The sequence below is a fragment of the Pteropus vampyrus genome, unplaced genomic scaffold (genome assembly GCF_000151845.1).
Source record: "Pteropus vampyrus isolate Shadow unplaced genomic scaffold, Pvam_2.0 Scaffold3, whole genome shotgun sequence".
Taxonomy (NCBI): Eukaryota; Metazoa; Chordata; class Mammalia; order Chiroptera; family Pteropodidae; genus Pteropus; species Pteropus vampyrus.
The window spans coordinates 10004417-10016304 of NW_011888784.1; the positions used below are offsets into that span (position 1 = coordinate 10004417).

The following is an 11888-nucleotide window of genomic DNA, read 5'->3' on the forward strand; positions in this document are numbered from 1 at the left end:
AGATCACAGTTCAACTTGTTTTGCTGTTTGGGGGTCCATGTGAGGAGCCAGAGCTAAGGATACTCAAGCCACCATAGGAGACTTGAAGGAGAAGTGGCAAAACTTGAAAAGGACTACTAACACATTGTAGCTCTGCCTGCTGCTTGCACCAGCATCTTTCAGTAATATAATGGTAATAACTTTTACCCTACTTGCACTGCTAATCATTGTTTTCTTGCCCACCTTATAGCAACACTCCAGTATCTACTTCTGTTATTTATTTGACCTAGTTTCACCAGTACCAAATGATGCTAACTAGGGTAAGTGGAATGTGAGTGAATGTCCTCGTGGAATAGCTCATGCAGTTCGCTCCTAGAAGTAGCCTTTACACAAGGAACCATCAAAAGAGCTGATTGTTTTGGTAGAAACCAGAGACTTACTGGACTAGCACTCTCTCCAAGAGCTTGAAACAGAGAATTCAAAGAAAGATACAATTATGGTTATGATAAGAGGTGAAAATACTTGAATTTCCTTCAATGACTTTAAAACTTACATTGCCTTTTACCTACAAAAGCCCTAAGATTAATAGGTATTAATTCAATTTAATTTTGGCATGTCTTTTGAGAAAAAGTTTATAAATGTGTATGAAAAGGCTTAGGTTCTTGGCTCAAGTCTTAACAGTCTTAACCAACCCTATGACTCCGGGCTGGCCATTTAGTATTTCTAGGCCTGAGTTTCCTCCTCATAGGCAACAATTCATATACTCTTGACCCATCAGAGTGTATGATAAGCTTTCACATGTGCTATTCCAGTTTCTCACCCCAACTTTGTGAAGTAAGTGTTCATTTTATAGATGAGGAAATTGAGGGCCAGAGAGGGTAAGAAACTTTTTCAAGATCACAGAGCCAGTATATATGTATGCTTGGACTTAAATTACAGATTTCTGAGACCAGATGCTATGGAATTTCCCCTTCATCTTAAGTATCAAATCCCCTTCAGTATCATCTTAAAAACTAACATGTTAGGATTTCACCTAATGATGACCTGAAGAATAATTTACAATTTTGGCAGGACCACAAATAGTGAGGCAGTTTGCTATTGAGAACATATGGCTTTGGAGTTCCCCACTGAGTTGAAGACTCCAGCTCCTGTATTTCTGGCTGAGGCCAATCTCCTAAGCCCTCTAAGTCTATGAGTCTTTATCTGCAAGTAGTATTATAGCAGAATCTCCTGCATAAGATTGTGGGGAAGATTCTATCTGAGGCCTCAGCTCAGTGTCTAGCATTAGTCGAGCAGTCAATCAATATCAGTTACTATTCTTATGATATAGAGAGGAGTCCTAGCTACCTAGCCACATGGAGTCTGCCTGCTTTGGGGATGTGACTTAATACTCACTTAAGGCTAGAGAAAAGAGCTAAAGGTGCTACAAGGGACATAGTTCCATAGAAGAAAAAAAAATCCATCCTTTTCTTCTGGATTCTAATTGCTAAACACCCTTGCTTTGGAATACTTACTTCATGACCCAACTGATGGGTTACCAGCAGAAGTTTGTGAGGTCAGTCATATTAAATTAAATAATGCCATTGCAGTATCAAAAAAAAAAAAAAAAAAGAAAGAAAATTCTCTAATCACATCACTTTATGCCACTAGAGAAACTGCCAAGATGTCCGTAAGGTACTCTGGCTGTGGGCTTATGTAGCATTCACATATTGATTGTTTTCTCCTAAATTATTGACTGGGTGTCTCTAACACATTGTAAAATGTCTACAAAGGTACAGTGATGTGATGGGGGTCATTCTTTAAATCTTCTTAAACACTGGGCACATTCTTCCTGTCTTTGTGTATCCAGAGCTACAATTTTCACAACAGTAAGCAGGAAGAAGGAACAACAACAAAAAAGCTAGATCAAGATTGTCTCCTCTTGCAATCTTTGAAATTTCTCAAAGTCCAAAATGCAATTAATCACTCTTGTGAGGAAATTTGGAATCGATCAATACATTTCATCATTGTTTTAATTATCCTTAAAGCTGTTTGAGGAGCAAAGTTTTCTGCTTTCGGAAAATAAATGAATAAATAGCCTTCATTAAAACTCCACTCCCTCTCTGTTTCACTTCAACAGGGACTATGAGCAAAGACACAATATAAATAGGAAATTATTTTTCTTCTTTGTCCCTCTCCCTTCTCTCCAACTCTCCTTCTTCCCTCCTCCTTTTCTTCTTTCCCTCTCTTCATTTTTCTCCTCCTCCTCCTCCTCTTCCTCTTCCTCCTCCTCCTCCTCCTCCCTTTCTTCTATTCCTCTCTCTGTCTAATGAGGAAATTAGAAGGTTTTCTTAAGGCTCCTTAAGCAGCAAGCGACAGGGCACTGAGCATACAGACTAATTCTTAAATTCAATGGACAAGTAGAAAGTGAAGGAGAAGGGAGCATGGTAGAAGTGGTGATGCAGTGGGGTTAAGTTCCAGAAATCATCAAATTCATCATTCAGTGTATTCATGGAGATTTCAAGACAAAGACACCGCAGACCACACTGAGCAGATGATATGGTAGTGTGATTTGAAATTTTTTTTTAACGCCTACAGCACCTGGTTTTCTTAGGTGGTCTCCCATTCAAATACTAACCAGGCCCGACCCTGCTTAGCTTCCAAGATCAGACATGATTGGGCGCATTCAAGGTGTCATGGCTATAGACTCATGATTTGAAATTTTAAAGTATAAATTCTCTCCTTTGGAGCCAAGTCTTTTGTTTCCTTATTTTATTGAAAAACAAAACAGATACAACAACCTATACACACATAAAATGCATGAGTTACTTACTATAAGGCAATAATCCTGACTCATCACCAGGTTAAAAAATGAAATTTCGCTGTATATCCCAGAAGCCTCTCTGAGGACTTAGTCCTAATTCTGTCCCACTCTCCCTCCATCCAAATGTGACATCTTTTGTGACTCTCTTAGTAATTTTATGCATTGCTTTATGGTTTTATTACCCAAAAGTGCATCTCCAAATTACTTTAATTGAGTTAGTCTTGCCTATTTTTTTTTAACTTATTATGTCTCTCTTGATTTAGAAATTCTCCCTCCATGTCTTTCTTGTCTTTATAATTTACCTAACAGAAATCTGGCTTATTTGATCTGCAGTTTCTCACAGCCTTCATGCTAGTGCTGCTGAATACAGTTCATGATGTAGTTCAACCTATTCTTCTGTCCTTAGCATTCCCTAAAACTTGGCAACTGGATCCAAAGAATGGATCAGACTTGGTTTGAGCTCCTTGAGCCAAGCTCCTTTCTCTGCATATACTGAAACAGGGATCCCCAACCCCTGGGCCACAGGCTGGTACTGGTCTGTGGCCTGTTAGGAACCGGGCCACACAGCAGGATGTGCACATTGGGCTAGTGAACAAAGCGTCATCTGTATTTGCAGGCGCTTCCCAGCGCTAGCATCACCACCTAAGCTCCACCTCAGATCATCAGGCAGTAGATTCTCATAGGAGCCCCAGTCCCTGGTACCAAAAAGTTGGGGACCACTGTACTAAAATTGAGGTAAAGACATCTAAACTGTAATACATGGTTTTGCTTTACAGTTTCTATTTAAAATTACCTTGATTTGGAGATAGTGATCTTTTCTGTTATTTTCAATTCATGTACTGCTAAAAACAAAATTAACCACTAAATTGGCTACTTTATTCACTTACCAGATATTCATTAAGCTCCTATTATATGCTATTTATACTCCCCCCACCCCACCAAGAGTAACAAACTCCATGTTCCCATGGATTTTGATTTTTAATTGAGGAGAGACAGACCATAAACAAGTAAATGAATTAATGAAATGTCAATTGATGGTAAATAGATGAGAAAAAGCAAATCAACATAAGGGAGATTGAGAAGGATGGTAGGAAGGGACTATTATATAAGATGGTTAGGGAAAGCTTTTCTGATCAGGTGACATTTGAGTAGAGACCTGCTTCTAGTAAGGAAGTAAGCAAGGCTGATATTTGTGCAAAGAGCATTTCAACAAGAGCAAAACTCTGAGGGAGACTGTTCTTGTAGGTTTCAGGAATGGCAAAGGGGGCCATGGTAACTAGTAGTGAATATGGGAGAGACTAGGAAGAGATGACATCAGAAAGCTAGTAAGTAGACAGATCATGAAATGTTTATCATCTATTCATTTAACAGAACTTCATTAAGAGCTTCTGTGGATCTGGAGTGTAATTACATGCAGAATTCCAGAGGGAGGAGTGGAATGGAAAAAAATGTGACTTGTCCTCAAGAAGAACATGTGTCAGCAATCAAGTGGGTTTGAAGACAGAAACTTCTTGACTCACTATTGCATATTCCTAACTTACATACAAATAATTATAACTCGAGGCAACATGCAATTGGTGTCATATCATTAAAGGTCATTTAGAATTCACCAGAAAGTAGTTTTCTGATCGTGACAAAAAAATAAAACTTCCAGAAGGAGATAGCCATAAAATTGGGCCTTGAGAAGAGGTAGGACTTGGAAGTCAAGAGTAGGAGAGGGGGCTCCAAGTGGAGGAAATGCCATGAGTAAAAGTTTAAAAGCAGAAAGTGCATATTCTAAGAATATGGCCAGTGAATCCATTTGACAGGAGCTGTCAAAGAAGTTGTGGATTGAAAAAGCAGGTTGAAGTTAGAATGTGGATGGACTTAAATGCTAGGATAAATAGGTTTATGCTTTAAAAAGGAGACACTTAAGGAAAGCACTTGAGCTAGTGAATGACTTGATTGAAATAGAATAAAAAGGATCTGAGACAAAAGAGGCAGTGTTCATAGAACACTATTCAACCTGGTGAACCAACCCAGAGCTGAGGAACTAAGGACCTCAATAAAGGTAGAAGAAATTTGATTTAAAGAACAGGCTGAAGAGACATAGAATTTCAACTGGGACTTCGGTTAATGAAGAATAAGAGAGGTGGATGTGCTATAACCTCAGTTCTAAGAATTAAAGAACTGTACATGGGAGCATAAATCATGATATAGATTATATATGCATGTATAATGTGAGGTAGACTATTTACAAATGCAATATAACCACACATGTGTATGAATATGTAGTATATATTTGCTAATTCCTTGCTTTTTTATTTTTTATTTTTATTTTTCTGCTTTCTTCCCTTCAGAAATCCAGTGCTTTTTTGTCCCTAGATTCCAGAAGGTTCTTAATAGCATAGTGTAATCTTACTCCGGCCTTCTAGATAAGTTCTTATAGGATCTGAATTTTTCTCATACTGCTACCAAACACATTTTAAAACTACCTGTCCTGAGTGCCTTCCTTTTAGAACTCTTTTTTCCAAAGTGGCAGTTATTTATAATGAAGTGTGTAGTGGTAATAAGTGTAAATAGTACTTTTCTTATGTAATATATTTGATATAGTCCTGCTGAGGACATTGCTTAGATTCACTAGAACTTTCAAGATCTGATGGAGACAAAGAAAAAATTTCTGGGGCTTTTCTCTCTTTTCAAATCGCACACTTAGGTAGCCATCCATGATATACTGATTCTGCAGGGAAACAAAATAGCTTGGCAGTTAAGAAAGCAACCCCTGGAACCACATTGCTTAGACTGCAATTTTACTTCTAGTCTTACTTACTGTGATATTGGGCACATATCTTGAGTCTCAATTTTCTCATTCTGTAAAGTGGAATAATTATGTTAATTATATCTTTTTTCTATATTAAGAATTGCTTAATGTTAGTATATGAAAACAGAATTGAGATTGGCAGAAGATTCAATAAATGTTTGCAGTTTTGTTATATAAGTAATCCTTTTATTAAGTCTCACCCTTCATTGAAAAACTAGTGTGCTTCATACCAAAAGCACACTAGGATGCCTATGAAAAGCAACTTTCTAGGTGTGGGCCTCAGTCTCCTAAAACCTGTAATTCACTATGATAGATGTACAAAATTAATTTCAATAGTGATCTTTCATTAAACCACCAATCTACGCCAGCCACTGGGAAACCCATCAGTGGTTTGCCTAAGGGCCGATATGGGAGAAAGAGCAATGGACTGCTGCCATGTTCCGGTTCTGTCATTAACAAATTGTACATCTGTGGACAGACATTTTACCTACCTTGGACTTCAGGCTTTCCATCAGTAAAATAAGAAGTTTGGATGAAATACTCTCTAGGAATCCTTTTATATCTGCCTCTCTGTGTTTTTATTGTTTTCATCTTTAGACTAAATATAGGGAGAATCTAGTAAAATGAGTTCTTTGTCGAATATCTTCCTTCAATGGAAGTACAAGCGCGTGTGTGTGTACGCACGCACACACACACACACACACCCGTAGACTGTGTTCTCTTTATCATATTCTTTGTTGCAGGAAGTTGACATCATTTTCTATTCTTTCTGTGTCAGTGTCAGGTGGCACCAACTGTACAAATTTTGGTACATAGACTTTCTGATCTCTTTGGCTTTTCACTTTAAATAAACACAGGTTAGCGTGAGAGCAGATTACATTTGTCATATTTCTTCTTGTATATATTCTTGGTGTGGGGGAAAAACTATAAGGCAAGAGAAATGCTCAATGTATTTCTTTCTATCCCTCAGAAACAATGCTAAGAGAGCTGTGAAGACATACACAACGTTTTTATAAATAGGATAAGCATACATGAAACATAAAACCAATAATAGATAAAACCAGACTGAGAACTTATCCCAAACATTATCTAAACAACTGCAGGAGGGAACAAATACCACCCCTTCTGTCTCTGATATCACAAAGACTTATGTGCTGCAGGTAATTGAGTCCTCCTAGCATTTATTCCCACCTTAGACATTTATTCAGACCTAGAATTTGGCAAATGCTATCTCTACCTAAGAGTAGAATGAGTTACATCAGTGTGGAGTCTTTTCCTTTGGAGCTATTTCTTTCAGAATCTTAACGTTAAACTGAAACCATGATAGAGTCATTGACCTTCAGATAAAGAGAAAGTGATTGCTCTAGGCAACTTTATGAACCACTCCAGCCCTTACATATGAGTGTCCTATGTCCTTACTGGTCTTTCAAGCTCTACTTCTGATTCCCAGTACCCTAAAGCATCGCATTCCATGTAACCCAGAGCTGCTCTTTAGAAGGTTTTTCTTTATCCTTGGCTAAACTAAAACTCCATGTCACTTTCAGTGATCATAATTTTACACCAGACCTCAACAGAGCATATCAAATTTTTCTTCTATAAGATAGAATCTCATATATTTAAAGCAGACTGACCTAGAGTTCTTGACTTCTCTTAACATTAACTTTTAGTACCTGTTGGCAGGGTTAAAGAGAGCTTCTGCCATTTGGAGGCGGGTGAGGACTTAAAGAGGGGCCCAAACCCAGAATGGGCTGGACACAAAAATGAATAAGCCATGCCATAAAATGGACAACTTAATTCATGAAAAATGTGTTTATTTTCTATTTGTTATTGAACATCTTTTATATACATGTTAATTAGTTTAAACTTCTCGGTTTTGGTACAGAGTACTAAAGAAAGGCGATGTGTCATTTTGGAGGATAGAGCATTACAGAGAAACAAATATTAGATGACATCATTGGTTTTGCCATAATTCACTAGGCATCCTGAGAGGAAAGGGGATATCAGTTGGGCACACTGCAGGAGGTGCAGATCATGTGCGTCTCACCACTACCAGGTGTTTTTTCCTGTGTAATGACTTTTCTTTCTATACACATTTTTGTTTTTTTGTTGTTGTTGTTTTGTTTTGGCAGTTTTTTTTTTTTTTTCAAAAGACAATCTGGTAGAAGAGTGTAATATTTGGAACTAAAATCTCCATCTGCCCAATGAATTAGCTAATTAAAAAAACTTCTGGGCACTCACTATGGAAGATTATCAAGCAGGGATATTCAAGATGCCTCCACACATACACACACTCACACACACAATGGAGAAATGAGAGAATTCTTTACATCATTTAGTCTCCAACTTACCCATTGGAAGGCTAAGTTCACATACATTATCTTTCTCCTTTAAGCGATACTCTCTCTCACATTTTCTTGCCTAGCAATATACTCATGATCAGGTCGTGAATACACAAGTTTGAAGGTAGCTTGAGAAGATGAATGCTGAGTCGTATTTCCATTTATTGCCTTTTGAAGGGTCCAGAGTTAATTCTATTCTATTGCAAAGAATAAGGTACCTTCTGTGCTTTAGATTTTTCAATTTGTCCCCATTTTTTTCTCTTTCATTACTTTGCATTTTCACTTCCCAGTCAATAATGCTTCATAATAATGTCATATCTGCAAGTGTACATAACTCTGTGAAATATACATTGGTATAAATTATTTATTTTTCTCCTCTTATCTCTTTGAAAGAATAGGAATAGAGGGTAAAGCAAAAGTGAGATGCTTCTTGGAAGAGACGCTTACAGGAAGAAATGCTAAAGGAGGAAGTGCATCAGGGTGGCTGATGGCAGACTTTAAGGATGCGGCCAAGAGGGTGTCTCAGTTGTGCTCAGGTGAAGGCCCTTGCTCTGGCCCTTGCAAATCCCCTTATAGTCAAAGGGAAGAGGCAGAATGAGACCCCTGCCATGTTTCCTTGTATATTGCCTTCTACCAGTCAGAGAGTACAAAGATCCAGGGCTCCTGCAGGTGACTGAAAAGAAGAGATGAATTTTAAGCATTTTACTTTAACACATACATTTTCTTCTGTTTACATCTGCATATATCTTCCCACAGATGTGGCAGCTTAAATGCTTTATTTACTTTTTAAAGCTCTACAATTGGCTTTTAAGTTGTGGTTACAGCTCCTGTCCTTTTCCAGATGTGATCCAATTGTACACAAACACATAAACAATTAAAATGGCAAGATGAGGTGGGGAAAAGGGCAGTAAAAATGGTCGGAGTCAATTAAACCAGTGAAATAAAAAAAAAAAATTAAACCATGGAATGGTATACACAATAACCCATATTTTATTATTTTCCCCTTACAACATTGTAAAAAATACATAAGCCCTTGATGTATGTACATTTCCTTGAGAAAGGTGCTCTATGGCTCAGAGGCGGATTGGCGGCATGTGATGTGGGCAGCTGTAAGGTAACAACATGTTTTCCCATAAAAAGCAGAGGAAATAGGCACATAAATTCCATATAAACTGTCAGTGTGTCAGCTATGCTAACACTAGGGAAGCCGGTGCCCTCGAGCTACGCTAACTTATGCACCTTCATTTTTCAAACACACACTTCTTGAATTCACAAACCTAAGCTGCAGTCAAGCTATTTCTTTTTTTTTCTTTTTCTTTTTCTCCTCCTTCTCCTTCTCCTCCTTCTTTCTTCTTCTTCTCCTCTCACCTAGAATTTGCCCCCATTCCCACTTCTTCAGATATCTCTCGCTTTAAGAAAACAAAGGCAGAGAGTAAGAATAAAAGATGGAAGAGGGTATCAAGACATGATCCTTTCATGTGGTTGCCATGTTGGGTAAGTATAACACTTTCTGGGTCCTTTGTGTTAACAATCAAACCCCAATGAAATTAATCTAAAGAGCATCATGGTGCTGTCTGTGACTGAAAGATCAGGAGCGCAGAGGAGCACTGGGAGGAGCCCTTTCTCCTCCCTACTCCCTTTCTCCTTCTTTTTCTTTGATTTGCCATTTATTGGTTCTTTGAAGATGACTTCTAGAATATAAAATAAAGTTAGTTTATTTGAGAATAGCATCTGGGAGATAAAAAAAACAACAACAACAACTTTTCTCTTGCCGGTAGCTCTATGTGTGAAGGTCCTGACACTTAACATCACAAATCTGAATCAAGGTTATATGTCAAAGTGAAGAAAAGCCAATGCTTCTGCCTCTGTCTAGGTTTGGTATATGCGTGTTGAGGGGGTGTGGCTGTACTGAATCTGAGGTCCAAGTTTTTGAATCTTATTTTCATATTTTTCTATTTGAAATATTTTAATAGCTATTTTGTGAGACTATAACAGAGTAATTACCCTAACTTAGAATTTCACTTATATCATGATAGCTGACTATGAGTTTAATTCAACCATGCAGGAGTTCAGTTTCCAAGACCTGGACTTTTTATATGAACAAATTTCATGAGCAACCTGGGCTTTAATTTTTTTGTCAGCTCACAGGGGATCAGCATCTGTATCTTAAAGCATCATAAGGCTATTGTAATTACTAAGTGAAATACTAAATGTGAATAATATATAAGGAAATGTTTCATGTAATCTTTAGGTGTGAGGAATTATTGACTCATAAATTTTGAACTCAGGATTTTGGAAGCACATGTAGATTAACTTGAATCAAAATATATTTGTTCTTTTTATCCTGTACTATGGAGTTTTAGGTTCCCACAATTTAAAATTGTCAAACACAGTCTGTCTCCTAAGATTAGGCAAAGTTAAAATGATGGAAAGCAAAAAACAAAATTAAAAACAAAACAAAAAAGATGACAAATAAAATTCACTTCAAAAGAATAAATAAAATAAATAAAATGATCCCAGTCATTACTTTTGCACATCAGCAGTGCAGTGGTTTTTAGTCGTGTCTTCTACATTAATATCTAAACATCTGTGAACATATTCTGAGCATCGATTCAGCCCAGATTCATTCCTGTTATGGTTTGGTCATTAAAACCTTATACTTTTATTTTTTTTCTTTTATAGTAGTTGTCAAAATCAATCTCAGACAGCAGTAGACTTCTAAGAAACATATCTAAGATTGCCGACAAAATCATTTAGATAAGATCTAATCACTTATTAATTAATAACTCTGCATCACAAGATAATGATTAACATTGCTTCATTATCATTCATAATGACAAACTGAGACCTGAAAATGTCATTAGACTCTTCATGGAGATCTGGAAGAAGTAATTGCACCAGGATTTAAACTTTAATTTTAAACTACTGATCATTCTATCACTCATCTTGTTATGGATTTCCAAAGTCTTTTGTACATTTAAGTTATTTGTTCATAATTCTAAACAGATTAAGTGAGGTAATGTGATTACCATCATAATTCAAAATTTAAATAATAATAATAAGCTTTGAAGTTAAAGAAAAATAAAGCTGGGAGAGGATGATTACTGAATCCCAGTGATTGGCTTTCCTTCTATACATTGCTCAACTCTTCATCTCAATCTACTTGTGTAACTGGGAAGCCAACTTCTTACACGCAGAGTCAGCTTTGCATACGGGGCCTCTCATGTTCCCAGCAGGCATATCTTGCACTGCTGTCGGACCAAAATGGTTTAAGTTTAATTATCTAGATATATTGCTGTCTGCAGTAACCTCACTATTGTTCTCACTGTAATCTACCACATTATTAATGCCAGATTTTTCCTATTAGCTTTTAAACTGTTCTTTTACACTGAGCAGTTTGCCACCAAATTGTTACCAATAAAAATTCCCAAATGCCTAAAGGTTATTTTAAACACAGTGTGAGCAATGCTGGTTTCATTTCACCATTTATTTTGTTGAGTCATTATTGGTATGCATTGTGTGAACTTATTGTATGCATTTTTTATGCTGCTGGAATGGCAGTATATTTTTAATGATCCCATTTTAATATGACTATCCTAAAAAAAAAAATCATTAAACCCAGGATTTAACAAGGACTGTGCAAACTTCACCTATCGTCTCTCCTGTATCAAATATTGTTGAGTGATAACTTTGGAAAACTAATATATTTGGAAATCTTGGCTTCCATTTCTTTTACAGCTATAATGCATACTAAAGGATGCAATAAAAGAACATTTTCCTTGCAGTAAGCATTCTCTGCATCATATTATCTAGTACTCAGATAACCAAAGAGCTCGGGTATAGAATAACCTTCTTTATAATCTAAAAAAAAAAAAAAAAAATTAAGCACATGGTATATATTTTAAGAAAACTTTTAAGTTATTGAAAATATGATATTCAAAACACATCATAAAGACCAAAGTCATAT

At 36.8% G+C, this 11888-nt stretch overlaps 1 pseudogene; it reads right to left on the minus strand.

Moving 5' to 3' along the window:
- Window positions 1-2547: 2547 nt before the first annotated feature.
- On the minus strand, window positions 2548-2666 carry LOC111741371 (annotated as a pseudogene).
- Window positions 2667-11888: the final 9222 nt, after the last annotated feature.